This window comes from Thermobia domestica, chromosome 13 (assembly GCF_964235325.1).
Source record: "Thermobia domestica chromosome 13, izTheDome1.hap1.1, whole genome shotgun sequence".
Taxonomy (NCBI): Eukaryota; Metazoa; Arthropoda; class Insecta; order Zygentoma; family Lepismatidae; genus Thermobia; species Thermobia domestica.
Window position 1 is genome coordinate 210872702 of NC_137466.1, and position 9664 is coordinate 210882365.

Consider the following 9664-nt stretch of genomic DNA (forward strand, 5'->3'; position numbering starts at 1 on the left):
TATTTAATACTAACTGATGATTATCAAGCCGTTTTACTTTCTTCACATCTGTTTCAGTTTTCTTGAATACCTTTGTCCATGTTTTACCAGCAAATATAAGTCATCAGCAAATGATTGTATCAGAAATGGGCACTTTTTCTAAAAGTCATTCACCCTCAACCTCAGTTGACTCCATCACCCTCACCCTCAGCCACCCTCTCCCTCAGTTGATTCCCTCATTCTCGCGTCAGCGCCCCTCACTCTCAATCAACTCCCTCACCCTCACACTCAGTCACCCTCAGTTGACACCCTTACCCTCACCCTAAGCTACCCTCAATCAACTCCCTCACCCTCACACTCAGCCACCCTCACCCTCAGTTGACTCTCTCACTCCCACCCTCTCCCTCAGTTGACACCCTTACTCTCACCCTCAGCCACCCTCACCCTCAGTCGACCCCTTATACACACCCCCACGCACCCTCACCATCAATCGACTTCCTCATACTGAAAATAATAGGGGACCTAATATTGAACCTTGCGGAACTCCTGCCTTTATCAGAGATGGAGTAGATACCTGAGTCTTTTCTAATTTTAGTATTACCTGTTGCTGTCTACAAGAGAGATAGCTGTGGAACCATTTAATAACTGATTCCAAGAAATTGTAGTCTTTCATTTTGGCCAGAAGGAGTTCATGATTTACCAGATCGAAAGCCTTCGAAAGATCCAACAAGACCAAAACTGTTACCATTGAATTTTCTATTGAATTCAAAATTGAATCTGTAATTTCTAAAAGGGCTGTGGTTGTGCTATGTTTTTTACGGAAGCCGGATTGAGTAACAGGCAATATTTCATTTTTATTGATATAAGTTGTTAATTGCTGAAATGCTAGATTTTCTAGAACTTTGAAGATAATTGGAAGTATACTGATGGGACAAAGTTCATCAAGCGACTGTACAACTTTCTTCTTGGGCAGTGGAACCACCTTCGCTCGTTTCCACAATTCTGGAAAACAACCTGGAGTTAATGAGTAATTTACTATGTGAGTCAGTGGAGTTAAAATAAACGAAACAGACAGTCGAAACATTTTTCCTGTTATGCCATCAAACGCACATATGTTGGACTTAATACTGTGTATTGCAGTTTTAACTTCTGTTTCGTTTACAGGTGAAACTTAAACGTTTCAATATTGCTATTTAGTTTACGCGATGAAAGCCAATGCGTTTGTTGATCAAATACTTCAGTGCTTGTCTCAGAATACGAACAAAGCAACTAATATGCATACCATTGTGTATATAAACTTCAAATAAAGTCATTAGGTGGATCGTTTAAAAGTGTCATCCATCTGTTTCTGTTTCACTGCCGGAACTTTCTATTTCAATATCTGGATCGACATCCGTGTCGTCCGTATCTTCTACATAATCTTCTTCTAGTTCATCATCTTCTTCTAGTTTATCATTTCTTTCTTCAAATTATGTTCTATCGTCATCATCAGAAGTTACGTTATTCGTCTATCGTCTTATTCGTTCAGTTTCACGTTCTTCCTCTCCATCCCGCATATTTTCTCCAACAACAGAGACAAGCAGTAATTAAAGTATTAAGAAACCATTATTTACAATATAATTTGGCCAAGATCTGTGAAGCGACTCAAAATAAGAAGCATCAGGGATGGGGATAAAGGGCATTTCTTGGGAATAATGAACATCAACTTGCTTCGCTGAATTAGTAAGCAATTGGGAGTTATTTGATATCCTTTATCAGATTAAAACTCCACAGAAACAATTCTGATCTCACATTTCATTTAACCGGACATAATACTAAAGAAATAATATATGATGATCAATATAAATCGGTTTGAAAAAGACGAGTTACCATTTCCAAGTACAAGTTTGAAGAAATCACTACAAACGTGCAATCAATTGTAAATTGTACAAAAAGTTTTTAAGAATTACTTTGCCGTAAAAAATGTTGGCAATGACGTCCGTCTTCCTGTAAATACAAGTAGATCAGCCGCTGTCAACTTCATTCATTATGTTTTTGCGGAGTTTCAGTGTTCCTGGACGATTCCAACAAAACGCTTCCACGTCGCATATGGATACCTTTGGCGCAATAGACCCGGATTTGATTCATGATTGAAGCTTATGTTGTATGGATCTCGTTTTAAACTGTAGATTCACGTCTCATATAGCTTCGGTGCAGAGGGGACTTTAAGTTTCAAATTAACTAAGTAACCATTCATATGCCTTGCCCTTCAGGTAGCCTCAGGAGTGCCTTCAACAAGATGGCGCTACACCTTGTACCAAGCATGTTATAAAATAGAGGATCTGCGTATATCTATCTTCATCCTATTAACTCAATGAAGCCAAGAAAACAACCGAGCATCGGCACGTCTCACAGTGGGGCGAAAACGCAAAAAGCTGGCCAAAAGTAAAAAAAAAAACGAAAGTTAGTAATATAGGAATTTTTTAATGTAGTTGGCTAGAGTGATGTTAGAAGGGCCCAAATCCATAAATAGAATAGGGTTTTTACTTTATTCTAGGGTTTTTACCTGAGCCACTCTTAAGTAGACCCTTCAGCAGGTCAAATGCGTAAAGAACAATAGAAGAATTGTGAGCGTCCGTTTAAACGGTTGTAACTTTCGAACGCGTTCATAGTTTTTAAATCTGTAAAGTTTTCCTATATCGTACTGGTAAGTAGAATAAGTGTATGAAGTGAAAAATTAATAATAATGATGTAATAATTTATAATTTGAATCGCAAGTCAGGCAAAATTTTCACATTGTTTATATATTTTATTAACTTAAAGCGTTGAAAACATTATGTGCACCCTCTTGCACCACGTTCATATTTTGTAGAATGGTAGTCTGAATATTAACTAATGCTGTCGACAAAAATGTAGCTGCCAAAACGTGCCAATAACGAAGCGTGTTGATGTTAATTATTGTTCATTTAATGTTACAGTGGCAAGCCGTTGCAGTTATCATAACGGAATCAAATACCAATAATTTGTGTCATTTAAGTAATAATACATTTCTAATAAATAAGAACGTAAGTAACAAGTAACTGTTCATCAAAATATGTGAAAAAAGTGAATGTTGTTAAAGATACATTGTGAAAATTACGAAGTATGTTGACATTCTTTTTATTCCGCCATTTTGGATCCGTCATTTTTTTTTTAACTTTAGGTGCAGAATCGTAATCAGCAACCTCAATAACCCCTTTATCGCCACTTGTGAGAACATTTCTACGTCTTTTTCGACTTTTGCAAATTTTATTCCGCCATTTTGGATCCGCCATTTTGTTTTTTTCAACTTTAGTTGCAGAATCGTAATCAGCAACCTCAATAACTTCTTAATACTAAATTTCATTCAATTTGAATATAGTTATCATATTTTGGCCATCTTTTTGCGTTTTCGCCCCACTGTGCGCGTCTGCTTGGCTACTCTCGTTTCAGCCATGTTTCTTGGCTCAAAACATTGCGATCTTATTGGGCGTAGCGGGCTGCAAAACTGTGATGCGTGGCTTGAATGTTTTGTTGTATAGACAGATCCTCCATTTTATAACGTACTTGCCTTATACACCCAACGTAACATGTAACCAACATCTTCGCTGATTGCATAGACTCACAAAACGCATGGCCCCTCAGAATACCTGGCATACCCTTTCCTACGTTTTCCATGAAAAAGTGGTTGGATGTGATTTCAGTTTAGCGTCCCATTCGGCAGCGAGGCTATATAAAACGTGGACCTACAGCTTAACGTGAGATCCGAATCACGTGAGTTCCTGCCGGGAATCGAACCCGGGTCTCCCACTTTAAAGGCGCGCACGCTAACCGCTTAGCCACGAGAGAGTTCTGTTTTGTATAAAGAAACAATTCTCTCATATTTACTGTATAATTAACAGTTAATTACAAATGTTATTGCAATTTCTATAAAACCTATGCAGGGTGTTTCAAAACAACAATGACAACGTTTGGGAGGTGATTCCTGACACCAAGAAAAGACAAAAAGTACAGACCAACCTGTTGCACAAATGCTTCCTTTCGGAGCTATAGACTGTCAAAACACGAAAAAGTGAACTTGGAAGATCCATAGCTCCAAAACTATAGGACCTATCGTAGACAGGCCAAGACTTCACTCATGAACTAATATGTGCGCTATCCAAAAATATATGGTTCAGAATCTTAAAGTACTTACGCAACATTTTTTATAGATGGAATTTGGCTGAGGAGCGTATAATTTGAAGTAATCACGTACTCACTATTTTGAAGTACTCTATAAAAATTGTTGCGGATGTATCGCAGAATTGTGAAACATGGATATTTGGACGGGGCACATACTAGTTCGAAAATGAAGTCTTGACCCGACTATGGTAGGCCACATAGTTTTAGAGCTATGGGTCTTTAAAGTTCATATTTTCATGTGTTTGATAGCCTATAACCCCGAAAGGAAGTATTTGTGCACTCAGGTTGGTCTATGCTTTTTGTCTTATCTTGGTGTCAGGAATCACCTCTCAAACGTTGTCGGTGTTGTTTTGAAACACTCTGTCTGAAGAGTTAATAAATTGACCTGCATTTTGTATACCAAAAAATTGTCCTCTTAATTTTAATTACATTTGGTGGAATGACAAAATTTTGCTTTAACATCGTTACCTGCGAAAGTGTTAACATAAATATGATAAGTGTCCCTATGTTCCTCTCATCTTCTTAATTATATTTTCTTTCAGAAAGATCCGTCATTCAAACTACGTCATCATATTCCACGTAAATCTTTTTGCTCTTTGGTGCTAATCCCATAATTTGCTTTAAGGAAGGAAAGAGTTGGAATTAAAAAAAAAAAATCAGGAAGCGGAGATTAATTCCAGGTCACTCGTTACACAATTACATCACCCCGTCTTCGTCACCGTAATTGCCTCCAGGGGGATAGGAACGAAGGAGGCAAGGCTAAGCTTAAGTTAATAGAATATTGTGGTGGGGTGTAACCAACGAAGAAATTACTAGAACTTTCTGAGAGCTTGGTTCTTCATATAACAAGATACTATAAGAAATTCGTTGGTGATAGTTGTCTGGCTAAAAGATATTTAATGAATACTATTTGAACCTGCGCTCTCTTCACAGCGCATCATTCATATATGAGCATGAATCTCCTTGTCATTTCTCACAACATCTGTACATGTCCCTTTACAGACACAAGTGAAAGAAGTCTTGATAAAAATCGGCAAGGGATACCATAAAGGGGATACTTTTTTTCGATTACTTTTCCAATATCTCGCACTTTTTGCTTGATTTGAGCCTACTTCCGGTTGGAGTTTTAAATTCATGTATGATAAGTGTTTTCTTTCTTCTTGCATGCAGTATGTAATAAACAAATACATTATACACACAATTAATTATAATTTCAGTTATGGTATATGTATATATGGTGCTCATTGGCCAAAACACTCCAAACAATAAAGATGCATCTTAAACTGAAGAAATGGTTATCTTTCGTTTTTCGTTATCATTTGGCCATGAAACAAACGCCGGAGAGATATACGACCCCGTATACAATTGTGTGGTGTTGAAATGTATAACTCGTAGGATATGATTCTTTACTTTTTTTAAAAAAAATTCAACACTTCCAGTGTACCCCTAAAATTTTAATAAAAAATAAGGCCATTTTTAAAAAAAAATATTTAATTAGAACTGAACAATCTACACAAGACGGCATGGGTGGATAAGTATAGTGAAATGGCTTTAGACGAATCTTGGGACGACAAGTGGGTGGTATGTAGTTACCCCCAAGATACATTAATCCCTCACGTTTCAAACCTCAACTCTCATTGGTTCATGAAAAATGGCGCTAAATCGCAAAAGTAGGGTTAATTTATTTCTCAAGAATGACTCGATCGATTTCGTTCAAACTTGGCTGTATGTATAGGTGTATACAAGGGCTTTATCTGAAAAAATTAACAGCTTCCTCCGACCATTTTCTCCCCTCAAAAAATTCGATTCAATATTTTGAGCCCCTTTTGACCTATGATGATCTGCGAGCACAAAAATGAAAAAATAAATTTTTGATATCGCTTTAACACTATAATCACATATATTTTTTCCAGAATTGTATCACGGATACGCCATGGTCAAAATTATCCGAAACCAATTATAAGGGAGCAATTACAAAAAGAACAGCTATTAATGTAGCTTTAGCATATTTGCTATGAATGAATGGGAAATCACACCTGATGTGCCAAATTCACTGAGGCCTCATTTGATGGCCTGTGGTGCTCCATTCCTAGTTTGGTATAGAGTGAAATTGTTCATTTTTAACAATTTATTTAGAAATGAACACCCTTGTGACTTTAAAAGAAACACTAAGCAATGAACCTTTGTGATTGTGTGGATTTGTTTCGAAAAACGGAATATTGACACAGAGGCGAATCTAGAAGGTAAAACTGGAGGGGGGGAATCAGACACCAGACTATGATAGGTATATGATGAATTTACTATAAACTTTCAAAAATATATACATAATAGCTTAAATTATTTTTGTCACCCAAAAAACTGGGGGCCTAGGCCCCCCAGCTCCGGCCTAGATCTACTGTATTGACAGTCAAGAGCGTCTGTTGTGATTTCTTGGGGGGCAAGATCCCCCATCTACATAAGACTTGTACGTTTTATATTAGTAAATTAGTAATCAATGGATTAAAATGTAGACATTGTAAAACTTATATTAAAGACAAACGTTGTGAAATTCCTATGCCTGCATTTAAAGACAAAAAGTCACAATTGTCCACTGCAGAAGCAAATGATACCAGGTTTGTCACAAGAATTCCTTTGCTAGTTTAAGCTACACGTGGAATGCTGAAAGAAAAGTATCGTCTGTTGGATGAAATGTTTGACAATGAAATGATAGCTAGAGTATCGGACCGTATTGCTGGTTCTGTACCCAATAAATTCTCCATACATGTAATACCAGATGAAAACCATTCCGCAATCACCGCAATCATGAAATCTGCTAAAACTTCAAGAAACGAAAACATCTTTGCAGCCTCTGTTGAACAGAAGAAATTGCGAACAAGCGAACTTCCGTTTACATCTATTTCTTCACAAGATCATGAGGCTTTTCTTCGAATGACCGAAAAATATTTGAAAGGATTGTTTTGTGGATCCTTCCATTAAAAACGGGCAATATGTTATTTGGCTGAAATGTTGGATGAAAGAAGTAATTTTTATATGCAGTATGTTAAAGATAACGACAAGATATTGAAACTGACAGTGCATTCAAGACATAAGCAAAAGCAAGACATACAAATGCTTCATCTAAACCAAATACAGAAGGTTACAAAAGTGTCATTTGATATAGTTGCGACTGTGCAAATGGATTGCGAACAGATGGCTCTTGCTCCGATGTTGCAGCCAATATTTATTACCTAAGTTATGGAAGATATTTGCCGAGAATCCCAAAACCAGCACAAATATTGAGCAAAATATTCGATCACGACAACGTTTGTGTGGTCATAAATGAAAACAGTGACAAGGACTGGAGTACGTACTACAATGTTCCTTTCATCCTTATTTGTTTCACACATTGAACTACGTGTACTTCTTACATAGGGATGCGCACGAGATAAGATTTGTGGCAGTCTCGTCTCGAAAATATGCTGTAAAAGTGATGTCTCGACTCGAAAAATATATATTTCTCTATTGGAAGAGCCGTGTCTCGACTCGAATTTTGTCAGGAAAATCCTGTCTCGACTCGTCTCGTGCTCATCCCTATTCTTACATGTAACTTACTTTCCGTTTACATTGTATTTTCTTCTATTTCTTAGATGAAACGTACTTTTTATTCTAATGTTGCAGTTTTCCACTACTCTACTTCTTACCTCCACCCTCCTTCTGAGTACCTATAGGAGACACTACATCAAACGTTGCGTAACATATTGTTGTTGATGGTTGCTTATTCTCTTTCCAGCTGAGGTTATTTCACTTTGATTGGACACTGTAGGTATAGGTAACATTGGTCTTTTATATGAACACTCACACTGAAACTTCAGGCATTCTCAAATAAAGTACTTCCGGGGGTCTAATGGTAATTTTAACCTCATATTCATGTTCAGGCTGATTGATTCATATGAAATAAACACAAATATCAACATGGAGATGGGGACGCCACAGGCCATCAAATGGGGCCTCAGTGAGTTTGGCGCTTTTCAGGTGTGATTTCTCATTCATTCACGTAGCAAATATGCTAAAGTTACATCAATAGCTGTTCGTTTAGCAACTGCCCCCTTTTAGAAGTGGTATGGTTGGTTTTGGCTAATTTTGACCATGGCGTACCCGTGATACAATTTTGAAAAAAAATGTAATTGTAGTGTTAACGCGTTATCTAAAATTTATTTTTTTCATTATTGTGCTTGCAGATCAACATACGTCAAAAGGGGGCCAAATTGCATCGAATTTTTTGAGAAGAGAAATGGTCGAGGGAAGCTTTTTTATTTTTTATTTTATTTTATTTTATTTATTTATTTATTTATTTATTTATTTTAGATAAAGCCCTTGTATACATCTATACATACATCCAAGTTTGAACAAAATCGATCGAGCCGTTCTTGAGAAATAAATTAATCCCACTTTTCCGATTTAGTGTCATTTCTCATGAACCAATGAGAGTTGAGGTTTGAAACGTGAGGAATTAATGTATCTTCGGGGTATCTACATACCACCCACTTGTCGTCTCAAGATTCATCTGGGGCCGTTTCACTATACTTATCCACCCATGCCCTTTGCAATTGATCAGTAAAAACGGCATCTTTCTAGACCCAATGGTTCCCGAGAACTCACTGCGGAAAGGATTGGCCACAAACATATAAACGTCCACAAATACATAAACTTTAATAGGATTTTAATATATAGATTATTTCCTACTTGTGAAAAAAACCATTAGTAAGCACACTTATTTATGGAACTTATCTTTTCGTTCCCTGAATATTTTGGGGTTACCCTATTCTATGGATAATGTAGATAAACAACATCTCATTTGTATAGTTGCAATATCTTGAAATTTGTGTGAATTAAACTTCCAAATATTCGAATGCTTAAATCAAGCGCTTCCCAAACTTTTCGTCATGGTGATATCTTGTAACCGTATGCAATTTTGATGTAATACCCTATAATATACCTATCACAATAGAAGTTAAGCAAGTTAGAACCCTTTTTCCTATGAATAACTTGCCTCTTTGGCTTTCTTTCAATATCTTTAAATTCTAAAAACCTGCCTTCTATGGTCTTTGATATGCTTTCTATGATCTGGGATCCTCTAACAATAATTAGCATGCCATCTAAATACACACATTGTGAGCAGCGAGATTTGTTCCAATGCATACGAAATGTTCTTAAAATGTTTTGCTAACGAAATACACTTCGATTCTCGGAAAAGCCATTCCGAGATGACTCTAATAGGAAAGAGAATTTTGCCGTCTCATATAGCCTCGCTGCTGAAAGGGACGTTAAACTCAAAATCAACTTAGTTCAACTCAAAGAGAATTTTCAGCTGCAAACTTGCATCAAAGAATTTTCCGAAGTTTAAAGCTAAATAGGATTGAATGTATTTCAAATATTAGGTAATCTTAGGGTTTGGTGAAGAACCGCCACTACAGTCACTACAATATCAATTTTTAGATCATATTTCAGTCTGATTTTCAGTGACGGA